General features: G+C 42.6%; 1 protein-coding gene across 3 annotated transcripts in view; it reads left to right on the top strand.

Annotated features, from left to right (window-relative positions):
* trappc9 (trafficking protein particle complex subunit 9) overlaps positions 1-19,636 on the top strand; it is a 719,084-nt gene that overhangs the window by 5,949 nt on the left and 693,499 nt on the right. The gene's annotated exons all lie outside the window — the stretch shown is intronic.

The following is a 19,636-nucleotide window of genomic DNA, read 5'->3' as shown; positions in this document are numbered from 1 at the left end:
CAATTTCACGCATACCACAAAATGCAACAATCCACTTGGCTGAGCTGACCTGTTGTTGCATAACACTAAAAACCATGTATTACATTTGGTGCAAGTAGAATGAATAGAATTATTTACTGATGACTACTACACTTGGTGAAGGGGCATGCGAACCAAGGGGACACTGCTTTGTGAATCCAGAACTGGCTTGCCCACAGAAGGCAAAGAGTGGTTATGGATGCTTCATATATTCTGCATGGAGGTTGGTCACCAGTGGAGTGCCCCAGGGATCTGTTTGGGACCCTCCTCTTTGTGATTTTTATAAATGACCTGGATGAGGAAATGGAGGGGTGGGTTGGTAAGTTTGCTGATGATGCAAAGGTTGGAGGTGTTGTGGATAGTGTGGAGGGATGTCAGAAGTTGCAGCGAGACATTGATAGGATGCAAGATTGGGCAGAGAAGTGGCAGATGGCGTTCAACCCAGATAAGTGTGAAGTGGTTCATTTTGGCAGGTCAGATAGGATGGCAGAGGGGAACCGGCGGATGTGGTGTTTCTCGATTTTCAAAAGGTGTTTGATAAGGTGCTGCACAAAAGGTTGCTTCAGAAGGTTAGGGTGCATGGAGTTGGGGGTAAGGTGTTAGTGTGGATAGAGGATTGGTTGCCTAGTAGGAGGCAGAGAGTTGGTATCAATGGGTGCTATTCTGATTGGCGGTTGGTGACTGGTGGAGTGCCACAGGGATCGGTGCTGGGGCCTCAACTATTTACCATTTATATAGATGATCTGGAGGAGGGGGCTGAGTGTAGGGTGTCGAAATTTGCTGATGACACGACGATAAGTGGAAAAGCAAATTGTGCGGAGGGTGTAGCAAGTCTGCAGAGGGATCTAGATAGGCTGAGCGAGTGGGTGAGGACCTGGCAGATGGAGTACAATGTTAGCAAGTGTGAGGTTATCCACTTTGGCAGGAATAATAGTAGGAGGGATTACTATTTAAAGGGCAAAGCTGCAGCATGCTACGGTGCAGAGGGACCTGGGGGTCCTTGTGCACGAGTCGCAAAAAGCCAGTCTGCAGGTGCAGCAGGTGATCAAGAAGGCGAATGGGATGCTGGCCTTTATAGCGAGGGGGATAGACTATAAAAGCAGGGAGGTCTTGCTGCAACTGTACAGGGCACTGGTGAGGCTGCAGCTGGAGTACTGTGTGCAGTTTTGGTTGCCGCACTTGTGCGAGGATATTTTGGCCTTGGAGGGAGTGCAAAGGAGGTTCACTAGGCTGATACCGGAGTTGAGGGGGTTGAGCTATGAAGAGAGGCTGAACAGACTGGGCTTGTACTCGTTGGAGTTTAGAAGGGTGAGGGGGGATCTTATTGAGATGTATAAGATGATGAAAGGGATGGATAGGGTAGAGGTAGAGAGGTTCTTCCCGCTCGAAGGACAGCAGGACTAGGGGGCACAGCCTCAAGATAAGGGGGGAGGGTGGAATTTAGAACGGAGTTGAGGAGGAACTTCTTCACTCAAAGGGTGGTGAATCTCTGGAATTTTCTGCCCGTTGAAGTGGTGGAGGCTACCTCGCTAAATATATTTAAGACACGGGTAGATAGGTTTTTGGTAGGCAAGGGGATTAAGGGTTTTGGGGAGAAAGCGGGAAAGTGGAACTGAGCCACTTCAGATCAGCCATGATCTTATTGAATGGCAGGGCAGGCTCGAAGGGCTAGATGGCCTACTCCTGCTCCTATTTCTTATGTTCTTATGAATATAATAATGGTAGAACTCTTGGCAGTGTGAAAGATCAGAAGGATCTTGGGGTCCAAGTTCATAGGACGCTCAATGCAGCTGCGCAGGTTGAAGCTGTGGTTAAGAAGGCATATGGTGTACTGGCCTTCGTCAATTGAGGAATTGAGTTTAGGAGACGAGAGATAATGTTGCAGCTATGTAGGACCCTGGTCAGACTCCACTTGGAGTACTGTGCTCAGTTCTGATTGCTGTATTACAGGAAAAATGTGGAAGCCATAGAAAGGGTGCAGAGGAGATTTACAAGGATGTTGCCTGGAATGGGGACCATGCCTTACGAGGATAGGTTGAGGGAACTCGGCCTTGAGAGACAAAGGATGAGGGGTGACCTGATAGAGGTGTATAAGATGTTGAGAGGTATTGATCGAGTAGATAGTCTGAGGCTTTTTCCCAGGGCTGAAATGGTTGTCACAAGAGGACACCGTTTTAAGGTGCTGGGGAGTAGGTACAGAGGAGATGTTGGGGTAAGTTTTTCACTGAGTGTGGGTGCATGGAATGGGCTGCCAGCAGCAGTGGTGGAGGCGGATTCGATCGGGTCTTTTAAGAGACTTTTAGATAAAGACATAGAACTTCGTAAGATAGAGGGTTATAGTTAAGCCTAGTAATCCCTAAGGTAGGGACATGTTCGGCATAACTTTGTGGGCCAAAGAGTATGTATTGTGCTGTAGTTTTTCTATGTTTCTATGTATTATACTAATTTTATCTTTAAGTGTAGTAGTCACCAGTAAACCATTTTACTTTGACTTGATTTATCTTTACTTCCCTATTGCTGGTGTTCCTTACTGAAATCCAAGGAGCAGCTACTTTATGAATGATACGTTTTTCTCGTTTAAGCTATTTAAATACTCCCAGAAGTAGTTTCTCATCAACTAATGCGCTTACAGTCTTACTGTGATGACACTCTTGGATTTTTGTTTCAAATTCAGCCCGTTGCCTAAGTGGGAGTGATCCTCACAGGTCCGAATGTCTCTGCGCCTGGCAGATGAGTGAAGGCCCTGAGCCTCGCTCTCTTTTATCTGGTCCTTGACTGGAGGCGTCCCTCAAAAGTCCAGCTGTCTCCGCTCCTAGTTGGTGATTTCAGATGTCTAGCATTTCCTCATAAGACAGCCCACCATTCCAGGTGTTAACTGAGTAAACCTTCTCTGAACTGCTTCCAATGCGTTTGCATCTTAAAGAGAACAATACTATACGCAATATTCCAGATATGGTCTCACCAATGTCCTACAGCTGAGGCATAACCTCTCTGCTCTTGTATTCAGTTCTCCTTGCAATAACTTAGAACATTCTATTAGCATTTCTAATTACTTGCTGTACATTAACCTTTTACAATTCTTGCACTAGGACACTATGATCCCTCTGCACCTCTGAACTCTGCAATCTCTAACCATTTAAATGATGTACTTCTTTATTCATCTTGCCAAAATGGAGAACCTTATGTTTTTTCAGGTGCCAGATCTTTGCCTGTTTATCTAACCTATCCATATCCTTTTGCAGCCTTTGCAACTTGCTTTCCTACCTATCTTTGCATTATCAGCAAATTTAACAACCATTCCATTAATCCCTTCATCTAAGTAATTCACATAGATTGTAAAGAGGTGAGGCCTCAGCATGGATCCCTGTGACATACTACTCTGCATCCTACTAATCAGAAAATTTCTCATTTATGCCTACTCTCTGTTTCCTATTGGCTAGCCAATCTTCTGTCTGTGCCAATATGTTATGCTCTACACCACGAGCTTTTATTTTCGCCTTTGATGAGGCACCTTATCAAATCCCCTCTCAAAATTTAAATATAGTACATCCACAGGTTTTGCTTTATCCAAGAGCTCCAATAAATTTGTTAAACATGATTTTCCTTTCACAAAACCATGTTGATTCCGCCTGATTAGCTTGAATTTATCTAAGCACCCTGCTATAACGTTGTTTATAATGGATTCTAACATTTTCCCTGTGACAGATTTTTAGTTAACTGATCTGTATTTTCCTGCTTTGTCTCCCACCCTTTTGAACAAAGGAATTACATTAGATATTTTGCAATCTAATTGAACCTTCTCCAAATCTGGAGAATTTTGAGAAATTAAAAGCAACACCAACTATCTCACCAGCCACTTCCTTTAAGGCTGTTGGGTAAAGTCCATCAGGGCCTGGGGACTTGTTAACCTGTACTTGCGTTAATTTGTTCAGGACCACTTTCCTGATTGTAATTTTTTTGAATTTCTCCCATCTTTCCAGTTCCTGAATGACTGTTATTTTTGGGATTTTACTTGTTTTCTCTATAGTGGACTCCAATGTAAAATACATATTCAATTCACTTACTATCTCTTGTTTTCTATTATTAACTACCAGACTCATTTTCTGTAGAACCACCGTTCACTTTATCTCTTTTAATAAATTCCTACAGAAACTCTTACTATCTTATAATATTTTGAGCTAGCTTTCTCTCATACTCTAACTTTTCCCTTCTTATTAATCTTTGAGTCATTCTTTGGGCAGAGCATAAAAAAAGGCAATCTTGACAAGGACACCCAAGTCCCTTTGTAAATATACACTTCCTAATAATCCCTTACCATCTAAGGAATATGCTGCACACCTATTCCTCCTACCAAAGTGCATAACCTCACATCTTTCCATTTGGCATTTGCGTTTTCCTTGTCCATTCACTAAGCCTGTCCAAATCCTCTTGAAGCTACTTTGCATCTTCCCTACATGAGCTGTAAATTTGGAAATGTTACATTTGGTCCCCACACCGAAACTATTGACATTTAATAGCTGGGGTCCAAGTGCAGATCCCTGCGGTATTCCAGTAGTTGCAGCCTGTCACTGTGAGAATGATCCATTTAGTACCATTGTTTTCTGCCTGCTAACTAATCTTTAATATGTGCTAGTATAGTATTTCCTATCCCATGGTTTAGATTTTGCTAACCAACTTCCTGTAAGCACTTCATCAATTTTAACCTATATTATCCAGCCTAGTATGCAATGGTATCATGAACATTATATGGAGATGCTGGCGTTGGACTGGGGTAAACACAGTAAGAAGTCTCTCAATACCAGGTTAAAGTCCAACAGGTTTATTTGGTAGTGAACGTTGTTCCTTCATCAGGTCACCTGTTGGACTTTAACCTGGTGTTGTGAGACTTCTTACATCGTGAACATTGCCAGGTCCAGTAAACAATAATATTGTGAACTTTGCCAATGATTTTAACTCCTCTAATTTCACTGTAAATTGTTTCAAATACTTACCATGTTTATCCAAGTGAAGAATATAACATTAAATTTTAGGCTCAATGTCGCCATTCAAACACAAAAATGTGGATTTTGAGTCTGACCTCAGAGACCAGAACACAATGTAGGCACCCATAATCAGTGCAGTATTAGGGTAATGTTGCATAATAGGAAAATGCTATCTTTCAAAGTCTGGTGTTTCCTTTCAGGTGGATGGAAAAGATCCTTTGGCACCTTTTGAAAAAAGCAGAGAAATTTTATCACCAAACTGGCCAATTTACATCTCAATGAATTTTACTAAATTAGGTAATCTGGCCATTATCAAATTGCTGTTTGTGGGACGTTGCTGTATGAAAATTGATTATAGTATTTCCCACAACACAACAACAGCTCTGAAGTGAGTTACAAGGTGCATTGGAGTTTCTAGACACATTGGAATGGTAGCGGAATCTGTTACCTTAACTTTAAGCCATTATTAGCACTTTCTTTAGTCTTTAACATTGCCTTTGTCTTGTGTTTATGACACCTTTCGGTCTCTTCTGATGTCCCACTTATTCCTGATTTCTCTATTTGGCTGCAACGTCTCCACCCCACCTTCCAACTCCATAACTGATCACTTTTCTGCCTCTCTCCAGCTCTGAAGAGTCATATGGACTCAAAATGTTAACTTAATTTATAATGGGGAATAGAGAAATTAAATAATTATTTTGCTCTGTGTTCGCTGATGCAAAAATTCTCCATAATTAGAGATCAAAGGGATTAGGGAGAGTGAGAAATTGAGCGAAATTTGTAGTAGAAGATTGTATTTGACAAATTAATGGAACAGAAAGTTGACTAGTGCCTCGGATCTGATGATCTACATCAGTGTTGGGCTTTCTATAGATTAGTGAATTAATTGCATTGATACATATTCTGAAATTGTTTCTGCAGATTTGAAGATAATAAATGTCATTCCACTTGTTATGAAATGAGGGAAAGTGGAATCTGAACTACAGATCTGTTCGCCTTTCATCTGTTGTAGGGAAAATGCGGATGTGTTTAAAAGATGCTTGGATAATCATGATCTAAATGGGGGCATTGTCAACATGGATTTATGAATGGGAAATCATGTTTGAACCATATTTTTGAGGATGTTATTAACAGAATTGATAATGAATCAGTGGATGATGTGTACTTAGACTTTCATAAGGCATTTGATGAAGTGCCTACAGGAGGTTGGTTAGCAAAATCTAAACCATGGGATAGGAAGTACTTTACTAGCATGTATTAAAGATTACTTAACAGACAGAAAACAATAGTAATAAATGTATCATTCCCACATTGACAGGCTGCGACTAGTGGAATGCCGCAGGGATCCGCACTTGGACCCCAGCTATTAAATGTCAATAGTTTCGGTGTGGGGACCAAATGTAATATTTCCAAATTTACAGCTTATGTAAAGTGTTATGAGGAAGATGCAAAGTAGCTTCAAGAGGATTTGGACAGGCTTAGTGAATGGACAAGGAAAACGCAAATGCCAAATGGAAAAATGTGAGGTTATGCACTTTGGTAAGAGGAATAGATGTGCAGCATATTCCTTAGATGGTAAGGGACTATTAGAAAGTGTATATTTACAAAGGGACTTGGGTGTCCTTGTTAATAAATCACTGAAGGCTAACATACAGTTGGAGCAGATAATAAGGAAGGCTAATGGTACATTGGCCTTTATTGCAAGAGGATTTGAACATAGGAGTAGCAAAGTCTTGCTTCAATTATAAAAAATCTTGGTTTGACTGAACCAGGGGTACTATGTGCAATTTTGGCTTTCTTGCCTTAGGAAGGATATTGCCTTTGGAGTGCAGCGAAGGTTCACTAGACTTGTTCCTGGGTTGGCAGGACTGTCAGATGAAGAGCGATTGGGGAGTCTGGGCCTCTATTCTAAAAAGGCATTATTGGAAAATTTAGAACTTAAGCATACAATGACACTTATTAACAGTAATTGCAACATTAAAACTTGTAATTATATAATGCATTTAATGTAGTAAAATGGCACTTATAGGAATATTATCAGATGCAAATTGTCATTGAACTACAAGGAAGTGGTAGGATAGGTGACCGAAGGCATTCAACTTTTTTAGATAGTACACTCCAAATTACAACGCACTGCATAAATTTATTTCTCCTAGTGTTGCTTCTGGTTTTTCCATTTACTTTGAATGTATGTTGCAGTTTCCTTTCCACTGGAAAATGTAACTCTTTTTAATTGCTCTATCAAAATTTTAAACGTCCCCTAAATATTCACTGCCCCAGAACCAGCAACACAATTAGCCAAGCTGTTCCAGCATAGCTACGCCACTGTATTTGTCTGAATGTGTGGAAAATTGCCCAGGTATGCCCCATCCACAAAAATCAAGAAAATCCAACCAATTACTGCCCCATCAGTTTAGCCTTAATCACGAGCCAAATAGTGGAAGATGTCACCAACAGTGCTATCAAGTGGCACCTATTTGGCAACAACCTGCTCACGGATGCACAATTTGGGTTCTGCCAGGATCAATCAGCCGTTGACCTCATTGCAGCCTTAGAGCCAAATGAGTGAAAAGACTGAATTTGAATTCTGGAGGGAGGTGGGTGTGATTGTCCTTGGTGTCAAGGCAGCAGTCACTGTGGCATAAAGGAGCCCTAGCAAAATTGAAGTTGGGTGGAATTAGTTGAGGGTTGGGATGGAGTTGCCAGTTCATTGGTTGGAATGCACAAAGGAAGAGGATTGTTGTTGTTGGAGGTCAATTGTCTCAGTTCCAGGACTTTGCTGTAGGAGTTCTTCAGGGCAGACCCAATTATCCTCCACTGCTTCATAGAAATCAGGAGCAGGAATAGGCCATTTAGCCCATTAAGCCTGTTCTCCCATTCAATGTGACCATGGTTGATCCTCTATCTTTATGCCATACTCCTGCAGTTTCCCCAAGTTCCTTGACACCCTTAGTGTCTAGAAATTTATTTTTCTTAAATATGTTCATTAATTTGCTCTCTACAGCCTTGTGTGGTAGAGAATTCCACAGGTTCACCAACTTCTGAGGGTAAAAAAATTCTCCTCATATCAATCTTAGATGGCCTGTCTTGTGTCTTGAAACTGGACTCCTTACTCTAGATTACCAAGGCCCCATGCAGGTGCAGTAAGACATTCTTGCTGCTGTACTCAAATTCTCTTGCAATGAAGGCCAATGTACAAGTTGTCTTCCTAACAACTTGCTTTTCATGACTGGTATACAAGGGCACCAATGCCTGTTTATCAACATTTCCTAATCTATCTATAATATTCTCCAGTCTGTTTTTCTTACCGATGTGGATAACTTCACACTTATCCATGTTAAACTGCATCTGCCATAGAGACATGGAGGTTTACAGCATGCAACCAGGCCCTTCAGCCCAACTTGTCCATGTCACTCTTCTTTAAAACTACTAAGCTAGTCCCAATTGCCTGGGTTTGGTCCATATCCCTCTATAACCATCTTACCGATGTAACTGTCTAAATGCTTTTTAAAAGACAAAATTATACCTGCCGCCTGGTGCTCGGGTATGGGATGTCGCAGCTGGGCTGCAGAGGAACCTGGAGTGGGAGGGTGAGAATCTGGTCGTTGTGGTACATGTGGGTGCCGGTGACATAAGCAAAATGCGGACTGAGGATCTGGGGAGGGAGTATGAAAAGCTGGGAATTGAATTAAAAAGTAGAACCGACAAGGTGGTCATCTCTGGGCTACTGCCTGAACCGAGTGCAGACGGGTGTAGGGTTGACAGGATTAAGGAAGTGAATGGGTGGCTCAGGGATTGGTGTGGGAGGAATGGGTTTGAATTTATGGGGCATTGGCACCAGTATTGGGGTAGGTGGGACCTGTTTGGGCGGGATGGGGTTGGTCTGAACCGTGCTGGGACCAGAGTGCTGGCGAATTGAGTAAAGAGGACTGTAGACAGGGCTTTAAACTAATTAGGGGGGGGGAGGGTGCGAGGGTAGGTGATGTTACGAGGTCTAAAGTTAAGGAGAGGGTACAGGTAAGGGAAGAGGCCGAGGATGTCCCAATAATAGAGGGAATAGGGGGCGTGAGTATGGTTGGTGGCGTTACGGCAAATAGGGTCCAGATGAAGGCTGGGATGAAAGCGCTTTATCTGAATGCACGATGCATTCGGAATAAAGTGGATGAGCTGGTGGCGCAGATCGACACAAATGGATACAATCTGGTGGCCATTACAGAGACGTGGCTGCAGGGTGACAGGGACTGGGAGCTGAATGTACAGGGCTATCAAGTGTTTAGGAAGGATAGGCAGGAGGGAAAAGGGGGGGGCGTAGCTCTGCAGATTAAGGATAGCATCACGGTGGTAGCAAGGGATGATATTGGAGCCAAGGAGCAGAGGGTGGAATTGTTGTGGGTGGAGATTAGGAACAGCAAAGGGAGGAAGACGCTGGTGGGTGTCGTCTATAGGCCCCCGAATAATGATCTGGAGGTGGGGCGGGCTGTTAACGCGCAAATAAGTGCGGCGTGCAGGAATGGGACGGCTGTAGTTATGGGGGATTTCACTCTGCATATTGATTGGTCGACCCATGTTGGATGTGGGGGGCACGAGGAAGAGTTCTTGGAATGCTGCTGGGATAGTTTCCTTGAACAGTGTGTGTTGGAGCCGACGAGGGAGCGAGCTATCTTGGATCTGGTGCTATGTAATGAGGCGGGTAGAATTAGGGACCTTGTGGTGAAGGATCCTCTTGGGGAGAGTGATCATTGTATGGTGGAGTTCCTGGTGCAGATGGAGGAGGAGAAAGTGGGTTCCCGGACACGCGTCCTCTGTTTGAATAGAGGGGAGTACGGTAGGATGAGAGAAGAATTGGCGAATGTGGACTGGGGGAGCGCGTTGGAGGGAGGGTCTGTTGAGGAGCAGTGGAGGATCTTTAAGGAGATCTTTCTTGGTGCTCAGCGGAAATTTATTCCGATGGTCAAAAAGGATAGTAGGAAGAGAGGTAATAAGCCGTGGATAACGAAGGAGGTGAAGGAAAGTGTTAAATTAAAAGTGGAAGAATTGAGAGTAGCGGGCGAGATGAGGATTGGGAGAGGTTTAAATGTCAACAAAGATTGACAAAGAAGTTGATAAAGAAGGGTAGGAGAAACTATGAAGCTGGGCTAGCGCTTAATATAAAAAAGGATAGCAAGAGTTTTTATAAATATATAAAAAGGAAGAGGCTGGCTAGGGTGAATGTTGGTCCTTTAGAGGATGAGAAAGGGGACTTAGTGGTCGGGGATGAGGATATGGCTAAGGTATTGAATAACTTTTTTGTTTCTGTCTTCATGGAGGAGGACGTGAATAATTTGCCGGGTGTTAGCGATGGAAAGGTGGTAGGACTGGAGGGTCTTAATGACATTACTGTTACTAGAGAGGCGGTGCTCGACAGACTGGAGGGGCTGATTGTGGACAAGTCCCCAGGACCGGATGGAATGCATCCGAGGGTTCTGAAAGAAATGGCGGAGGTGATAGTGGATGCCTTGGTTATTTTCCAGACGTCGCTGGATTCCGGGGAAGTGCCGGATGATTGGAAAACGGCTAATGTTATGCCGTTGTTTAAGAAGGGTGCCAGGCAAAAGGTGGGGAATTATAGGCCGGTTAGTTTAACGTCTGTGGTGGGTAAAATGTTAGAATCTGTCATTAAGGAGGAAATTGCGAGACATCTTGAAGGGAATTGCTTGATAGAGCAGACGCAGCACGGTTTCATTAAAGGGAAGTCGTGTCTGACAAATTTACTGGAGTTCTATGAGGATGTGTCTAGGGCGGTGGATAGAGGAGAGCCGGTGGATGTGGTCTTTCTTGATTTTCAGAAGGCGTTTGACAAAGTACCTCAAGAGGTTATTGCAGAAGGTCGAGGGACATGGAGTTGGGGGTAGGGTGTTAGCGTGGATAGAGGATTGGTTGTCAAATAGGAGGCAGAGAGTGGGGGTCAACGGGTGCTATTCGGATTGGCGGATGGTGACTAGTGGAGTGCCCCAGGGGTCGGTGCTGGGGCCTCAGCTTTTTACCATTTATATAGATGATCTGGAGGAGGGAACCGAGTGTATGGTGTCGAAATTTGCTGATGACACCAAGATAGGGGGAACGGCAAATTGTGCGGAGGGTGTGGAGAGTCTGCAGAAGGATCTAGATAGGCTGGGCGAGTGGGCCAGGAAATGGCAAATGGAATTTAATGTTGGCAAGTGTGAGGTGGTCCACTTTGGTAGGAAGGACTATTACTTACGGGGCGAAAAACTGCAGCAGGCGACGGTGCAGAGGGACCTCGGGGTCCTTGTGCATGAGTCGCAAAAACCCAGCTTGCAGGTGCAGCAGGTGGTCAGGAAGGCAAATGGGATGCTGGCCTTCATAGCGAGGGGGATTGAATATAAAAGTAGGGAGGTCTTGCTGCGGCTGTATAGGGCATTGGTGAGGCCGCAGCTGGAGTACTGTGTGCAGTTTTGGGCACCGCACCTGCGCAAAGATATTTTGGCCTTGGAGGGAGTGCAGAGGAGGTTTACTAGGCTGATACCGGAGTTGAGGGGGTTGAGCTATGAGGAGAGGCTGAATAAACTGGGCTTGTACTCGTTAGAGTTTAGAAGAATGAGGGGAGATCTCATTGAGACGTATAAGATGATGAATGGGATGGATAGGATAGAGGTGGAGAGACTCTTCCCGCTCAAAAAAGACAGTAGGACTAGGGGGCACAGCCTCAAGATAAAGGGGGGGCGGTTTAGAACAGAATTGAGGAGAAACTTCTTCACTCAAAGGGTGGTGAATCTCTGGAATTCTCTGCCCGTTGAAGTGGTGGAGGCTGCCTCGCTAAATATTTTTACGATGCGGGTTGATGGGTTTTTGATAAGAGAGGGGATTAAGGGTTATGGGGAGAAAGCGGGAAAGTGGAACTGAGCAACGACAGATCAGCCATGATCTTATTGAATGGCGGGGCAGGCTCGAAGGGCTAGATGGCCTACTCCTGCTCCTATTTCTTATGTTCTTATGTTCTGTTACTACCTCTAGCAGCCATGTATTTGCCTACTCGCTCAACTTATCTACATCACCTTCAAGCCTCTTTAAAGACTCCTCACCACTCTCCATTCCATGCAATTTTGTATGATTAGCAAACTTGGAAATACTACATTTGATTCTCTCTTACAAATTTTTGAGATGTGTTGTGAATTGATGCATCGTCAATGGCTTTCTTTCAATAAGATCAGAAGTAGGGATATTCACTGATATTGCACAATCTTTACTATCATTTGCTGCTACTCGAATACTGAAGTAGTCTGTGAACTAATACAGTAAGACCTGGACAACATTCAGGCTTAGGCTGATGTGTGGTGCAAATTTCCACTTAAATACTAGGCAATGATCATCTCCAACAAAAGAGAATCCAACCATGGCACTCATGGTTTTACCATTGCTGAATCTACCACTATTAACGCCCTGTAGGTTACCTGTGATCAAAAACTGAACTGAACCAGCCATAAAAATACTGAGGTTACAAGAATAAGTTGGAGGCTGGGAATTCTGCAGCATGCCACTCACCTCTGACTTCACAAAGCCTGTACACAATATACAAGGTGCCAAGACTAGTGTGATGGAATAATCTCCACTTGCCTGGTTGAGTTCAGCTCCAACAATAATCAAGAAGCTCCACGCCAACCAGGTCAAAGTCTGCTTGATTGACACCCTATCCACCACATCAACATTCACTTCACTTCCTTTGCCACTGGTGCACTGGAGTGTGTACCACTTACAAGATGCACTGCAGCAACATGCCAAAGCTCATTCAGCAGCACTTCCCAAGCTAATTACCTCTACCACCTAGAAGGACAAGGACAGAAGGTATGTAGGAACATGACTATGTGCAAATTTCCTCTCAAGTCACACGCCATCCTGATTTGGAACTGCATTGCCATTCTTTCACTGCCGTTGGTCAGATGCTGGAACTCTCTTTCTAACAGCGTTAATTGTGTTCCTAAACAGTTAATTAAATGACCATGGAATGATTCACTCATCGGAGTTTAATGGAAGAGACGTCGAATAAATTGTTCTGTCTTCCCAGCAGACAACACAGATTACAGACCAGAAATACAGGGTACTAAGGGGCTAACGAGTGTGGAACTGAAGGTGACATCGGCAGAGAGAAATTAGAAAAACTGGACTAAAATCTGATGGATCCACCAAACCTCAGTGCCTATGTCCTGGAGTTCTAAAAGAAAGAGATAGTGGATGTGCTGGTTAAGGTCTTCTAAAATTTTTTTGATTCTAGAATGGATTCTCCTGTTGCTTCAATGGATGAACATTCAGTAAGAAGAAAAAATTTTTATTTTGTAGTCTAGGTTGAAGTTTCAAGTATGATATTAAACCAAGTTTTGATTTGCTTAATTGATTGTAAATATTGCATATAAAGTCTGTATTGGATGAATTGAGACTTTGCATCTCACTTGCTTATCCTGAAGGCATTTGGCTCCTTCTCAAATATTAAAATCGATTGATGACCCAAAACTTCTCCATTTGGATCCGTCCAAGGTTTTTTTTTCTCCATGTATTGGGATCCAGATTGCAAACTCAGGTTAGCTTTTAGATTATTTTTCTATCCAAAGTTTGGATATCTTGTGGTGCAGATTTCAGTTCTCTGCTGGCTGCAGATTACTGCCTTTGGTTTGTGGGAATCCTCCATGTGAACCATATGACTGAGCTCTGCTCTTGTTGCCAGGTATGGAGCACAATGCAAGAACCTCAGTGGGATTTTATCCTGTTACCTGATGTTGCAAGGAGATCTCAGATGGTGAAAATGGAGTGCTTCTGGTTGATTTATATGATGGCGGTAGATTGTCAAAGCCTTTTTCCAAGATCTGAGTGAACCTACCAAATACTGAGCTTACTTTTGCCAGGCGATGGTTGATTTCTTCATCTTGCATAGTATTATTGGAGACCATGCTTCCAAAATCTCACAATCTTTGTACTGAATGGAGAGATATGTTGTTGATGTTGACTATGGTGTTTGGGAGTACTTGGTTGGTGTGGGCTGGTTGATGTAAGATCTGTGTTCTTCAGACTTATTATCAGAGCAAAATGTTCTAAGGTTAGGGCAAAGCAACCAACAAGCAGCTGAATGTCTCCAGGAGTATGTACAATATGAGCGTAGTCATTCATGAACAAGAATTCATTCAGTTGCTGTTCAGTAATTTTTCCTCAAGCCTCGAGCAGTTGCAAGTTGAAGAGTTTGTTGTCTATTCCGAATTGAAAGCGTGCTCCAAAATCAAGATTTTTGAGTGCATACTGGAGCATGGCCAAGAAATATCTTGCAAACAGAGTTGCAGCCAATCATAGCCTTGCCCGGTGCTGTTGGTGGCATGAAAGGCATCCAATAACACATCAGTTGCATTATACTGACCATAGTGAAATGAACAAATTGCACTGTTCATCTTTTCAGGGCTACTATATTTGTACAGAACCTTTCACAGACTTCCCCAGTTTATTATATCAAAAACCTTGGTCAGGTCAATAAACCCCATATGAATGTTTATATTCTGTTCATGGGAATTTTCTTGAATTCAATATACTGCAAAGAACCTGTTCACTGTTCCCTGTCTTGAATGGAAGCCACTCTGATTCTGGGTATCCAGAGTTAGAGGTGAGTGACAGTCCATTTAAGAATAGCTTTCTTCCTGCTGTGGGAAGAAGTATTATTCCACAGTCCTTGTCACAGATGAACTTGCTCCTTTTCCATTTGTAATGAGTTGTAATCTTGAGGCACAATGTCCTGATTCCAGACTGGGCAGAAGAGAATTATGATGTTTCCTAATCATGGTGACTGCCTCTGTATTTGAATACTTCGGATGATATGACACCAGCTCCTGGTGACTTACCCGTAGGAACCTGGCCTTTGTGACCATCACTTGAGAAGGATTGCTTGAGAGAGTAATGTCTTCCAGAGTGCAGTGCTGTGGAAGTGACTCAATGATATAATTTCACACTATGGATTGTTGGTTTAGGAGATTACTGAAGTGTTCTGCCTAACGAGAGAGAATCTCCTGCCCATCTGATAGGTGCTGATTGCCACCTGGAGAGAGGATGGATGTCACGCTATTGGTTTTAGGGCCATAGACTGATTTTTAGACCTTTTGCATAGTCTTTAGGTTGTTTTTAATCAGCAATTACTTGAAGCTCAAGCCATTTTTGCTTACTATCAATTATAAGCATCCCTTAACTTGGCCTGCAGCATTTGTTTTGCGTGAAGTTTGACCTGTAGTGTGTTTTGTGTGATGGTATCTGGCATTCCTTGCAGGTAATTTCTTGTCAGATTTGTAAGATCTGTAAGCATCATACTTACCTTTTTGTCTTGGTTGTTATTATTGCACTAGCTTTGGTGCTTCTATTTAATGAATCCTCAGACTTGTAATGCCATGCAGTAAGCAATATCTTTAACTATCTTCAATGGAAATACTGTCCTCCTGGGATGTCAGCAATTGCTATGGCTAATTTCTGCTCTCATTTTGTCTCTTGACTTTGTCTTTAAGAATAGTTGCATTAAGCTTCCTTTGTTGCTTGGCTCTGTACCAGAGTGCTTTAGATTTTATGTTTTAAAGGTGCAGTACACTCAATAAACTGGTCAGATCATCCAAAAACTCTAAGGGAGCAGATAAAGCACATGTCCTGCATGTCTGTGGATAAAACAAGATGGTCCAACATGTGCGATTGTTTGAATATGGGTACATCCAAGTTGTATTTTTTTCAAAGTTGCTTATTGGAAGACTGTGTTTGTGATAGTTAGGTCAGACTCACTGCACTGCACTTGAAAAAGGAGCTGGCTGTTGACAGGTGCTCATGATGTTGTGGTTCTCCTTTCCATATATTACAACCTGTTCTCACTTTGGCATTGAGATCATCAAGCATAATGTTCTGATGGGTTGGTATTCTAATTTTCTTGATGAAATCATCATAGAATGCTTTTTTGACTTTGTTTTATTGTTGGAGCAAGGTCACTGATGAATGTTGCATGCTGGTTACTGGTAAGATTTGTGAAAAACCTTTGATCAGTGACACATGGAAGTGAGTCAAGCTTATGTGCTAGTTCAGATTGAATGGCAAAGCTTTTGCCTGACTGAAAAGATTGGTCCTTGGACCTGCCAGCCTGGTTGAATGTGTAGAATGTACCAATCTCCAGTTGAAACTCCTCAGCAAGCCTAGCTTTACTTAGGGTGGCTATGTCAATGTTGTCCCTGTCAATATTCATGCTTGGGGACTATTCTGCATTCTGGTCTTGTACTGTTATCTAGAAGTGTTCTGACATTGCCATGATCCACTAGTCATGCAATGATGAGTAGTTTTGTTCTTTACATTTCAACTGTATGAATGGATGACTAACCAGCAGTGGTAACCTGACAGGTGTATGGAGAACAGGCTGTGTTTAGAATTTCCTTTCTTCCTTCTCCTCAAAATGGGGAAGGCAGTGCTTTGTGTGTTGCCCAGGAGTTACAAACTTCACATCTGCCTGATCCCTGGAGAGTGACCATCACCCTGAAGCCACATGTGCTCAGGGTTATGAATGAAGTCTGAAAGTAGCATCCTCCACTTGTCCTTATTGTCAATTCCCCATCACCACAGGGCTTGGTATGTCTGGTATTTTTGCTGAACAATCTGCATATTGTGTACATGTAAATGGGTGGGATTTGTGCATAGCTTCTCCCACTCCCTAGGCAGCTAATACTGCATTGCAATGTGTGTCGCAAGTGCAGCAGCTGAAAGGATGCAGGTTTAATTTTGAGTTATTGTTTGCCTGGATAAGCTGCTGAGCAGGCCGAAGAGCCTTACTTAGTCTTTATACCACGATGCAATCCATAGGTTTTTTTGTGATTATCCGCTCTGTCAGCCCATGTATATCTTTTATTAGTTAACCTGTGACAGGGAGTTTTGAAATCAGAGTTCCTTTCTCCTAGGTGCACTGGCAATTAAGGCTGATGTGTCTTATCAACCAGCTGCCTGGTTTAGAGGCATGATGTGGAGATGCTGGCGTTGGACTGGGGTAATCACAGTAAGAAGCCCCTCAACACCAGGTTAAAGTCCGACAGGTTTATTAGATAGTGTCACCTGACAAAGGAACAGCATCCCAAAAGCATGTGGTATTTACTGTCAAATAAACCTGTTGGACTTTAACCTGGTGTTGAGCCTTCTTACTGGTTTGAGGCGCCAAACACACACCTTCACATCTCTGCCCACAGTTTTAAATAGGAATTGGCATATGAAGCTGGGCAGTCGAAGTTTGAGGAGAGGCTATTTAAGACACTGACCGTTTGTGACTTTTTGTGGATGAAGGACATTTCCACTGTCTGCATTATTCTAGATCTTCCTAATGCATTGATTCCCGATTCTGGATCCAGCAGACTGAAGATGGCAATTCAAGAAATGAGGGAAAGTGACAATAAAATGGAAAACTACTGGCAGCCTGTTACCAGTCATCAAAAATTGTATTCAACAAACTTACTAGAATTTTTTGAGAAAAATGCAAAGCAGAAAATATAACATATTTGGATTTCATAAAGGCATTTAATAAGGTGTTACATAACATTGAAGGTTAATGCACAAGATTATAGTTAAATGGGGCATTTTCAACATGCAGGTGTTGATTGGTGGAGTGCTGCAAGGGTTAGGGCTGGGGTATCAGCTATTTAGAAGTTGTATTAATTACTGTTCCTGCATCTAACACATGTATAAGTTTGCTGATACAAAGCTGGAGGGCTATGTAAGCTGTGAGGAGAATATGCTGCAGAGAGATACAGAAGTTCAGTGAGTGGAATTTGAGGTGGCAGGTGGCGTCAAACGTGAGGTTATTTGCTTTAGTCGAAAAACTAAAAAAGTTTTCAAAAGGTATAGGATTTGTGAACATTTAGAGGGACTTGTGTACTTATACAAGGAACACAGTGTACATGCAGGTACAGCAATTAGGAAGTGAGGTAATTCCATCTTGTTACATTGCAAAGCTATGTAATCAATGCCTAAATGAATAACCACATTGGAAATTTAGATTCAGTAGGTAGAACAAGAGGTTAGCAGAGGCATGTTTTGGTTGTAAATGGAGGTCCTTCTTCCTTTCTTCAGGTGCCTTGTATTGGATGGATGCAAAACTGTTGCACCTGGAACATGAGATACTTGAAAGTTGCAATAAATGTTACATTCCTTTTTAAAAGGAAGAGGCTGTGGGTCCTCAGTTTAATTGGTATCCTGATTGTACTCGTGCTATGGTGGAGACTTCCCTCTTCGATTTATGAAGAAAAGCCATTGTCAGAATATCTGTTAGCTAGTGAAACTTTGTTTGTTTCAGGTGCCAACTACTTGTGTGGATATAGACATTCATCTGCAGCTTTTCATCTGATGGGATTGTTCGAGCGAGAGTCAAACACCTTTTTGTTTTGGAGACTGCTGGGGAATAGTAGTGGTTGCATTCGATATTTTGTGCCTTTAGAATTTTGGGTGGTAAGAATTTCACCTGCTCACTTGTTCTATTCTTATATTGGACTTGGGCTACTGTGAAAACAGAATATGGCAAATGCCAGAAATCTGAAATAAAGAGTAAATGTGTAATACTCAGGAGGTGACACAGCATATGTGGGGTGGGAAAGAGATTAAACAGAAACATTAACTCTGTTTCTCTCTACACAGCTGTTGCTTAACCTGCAGAGTATTTTCAGCACTATCTGTTTATATCTGTCTGCCTGTTCTAGATGAAATTGTCTACGAGTATCTGGGGGTTTTATTGAGCTGAGAAAAAAAGTCTTGATCTTCAAAACAGTAGAGACCGCATGTGAAATGCTAGAAATCATGGCATCAGTGTGAATGCCATAATGATGTTGTTCAGGTTTTAATGTTTTTTTTTGGTGAATTTTAATCTGACCTTTTTTAAATAAATCTGTGTCGCGTTTGCACATTTTCCCCTTTTCTCTGTGGGATTCCTCTGGGTGCACCAGTTTCCTCCCACAGTCCAAAGGAGTGCAGATTAGGTTGATTGGCCATGCTAAATTGACCCTAGTATCAGGGGATTAGCAAGTAAATATGTGGAGTTACGGGAATAGGACCTGGGTGGGACTGTGTAGACTTGATGGACTGAATGGCCTCCTTCAGCACAGTAGAGATTCTATAATTCTAATACAAAATCTGATTATTTAAGCCAGTTGTTGCATGACACTGAAATTTATTTTTGCAGAAATTTACTTTTGCAGAACATTCTGGGCTTGGGTCACTGTCTGTATGGAGTTTGCACATTCTCCTCATGTCTGTGTGGGTTTCTTCCCACAGTCCAAAGATGTGCGGGTTAGGTTGATTGGTTATGCTAAAAATTGCCCCTTAGTATCCTGAGAAGTGTAGGTTAGAGGGATTAGCGGGTAAATATGTAGAGATATGGGGGTAGGGCTGGGTGGGATTGTGGTTGGTGCAGACTCGATGGGCCAAATGGCCTCTTCACTGTAGAGTTTCTATTTCTATTTTCTGTGATCACACCCTAAGCAACACCACCAAAAGCAGATTAACTGGGCATTCATCTTGTTGCTGTTTGGCACTACAATATAGCAATACATTATTTGGTTATTCTTGAGTATGAATTTTGATATATAAAAGAGGTGAAGGACACAAAAGGAGCTATC

This window comes from Carcharhinus amblyrhynchos, chromosome 8 (assembly GCF_965287045.1).
Source record: "Carcharhinus amblyrhynchos chromosome 8, sCarAmb.v2.hapA, whole genome shotgun sequence".
In the NCBI taxonomy this organism is placed as follows: Eukaryota; Metazoa; Chordata; class Chondrichthyes; order Carcharhiniformes; family Carcharhinidae; genus Carcharhinus; species Carcharhinus amblyrhynchos.
Note: the sequence above shows the minus strand (reverse complement) of the source record. Positions and strands in the feature narration are given on the sequence as shown.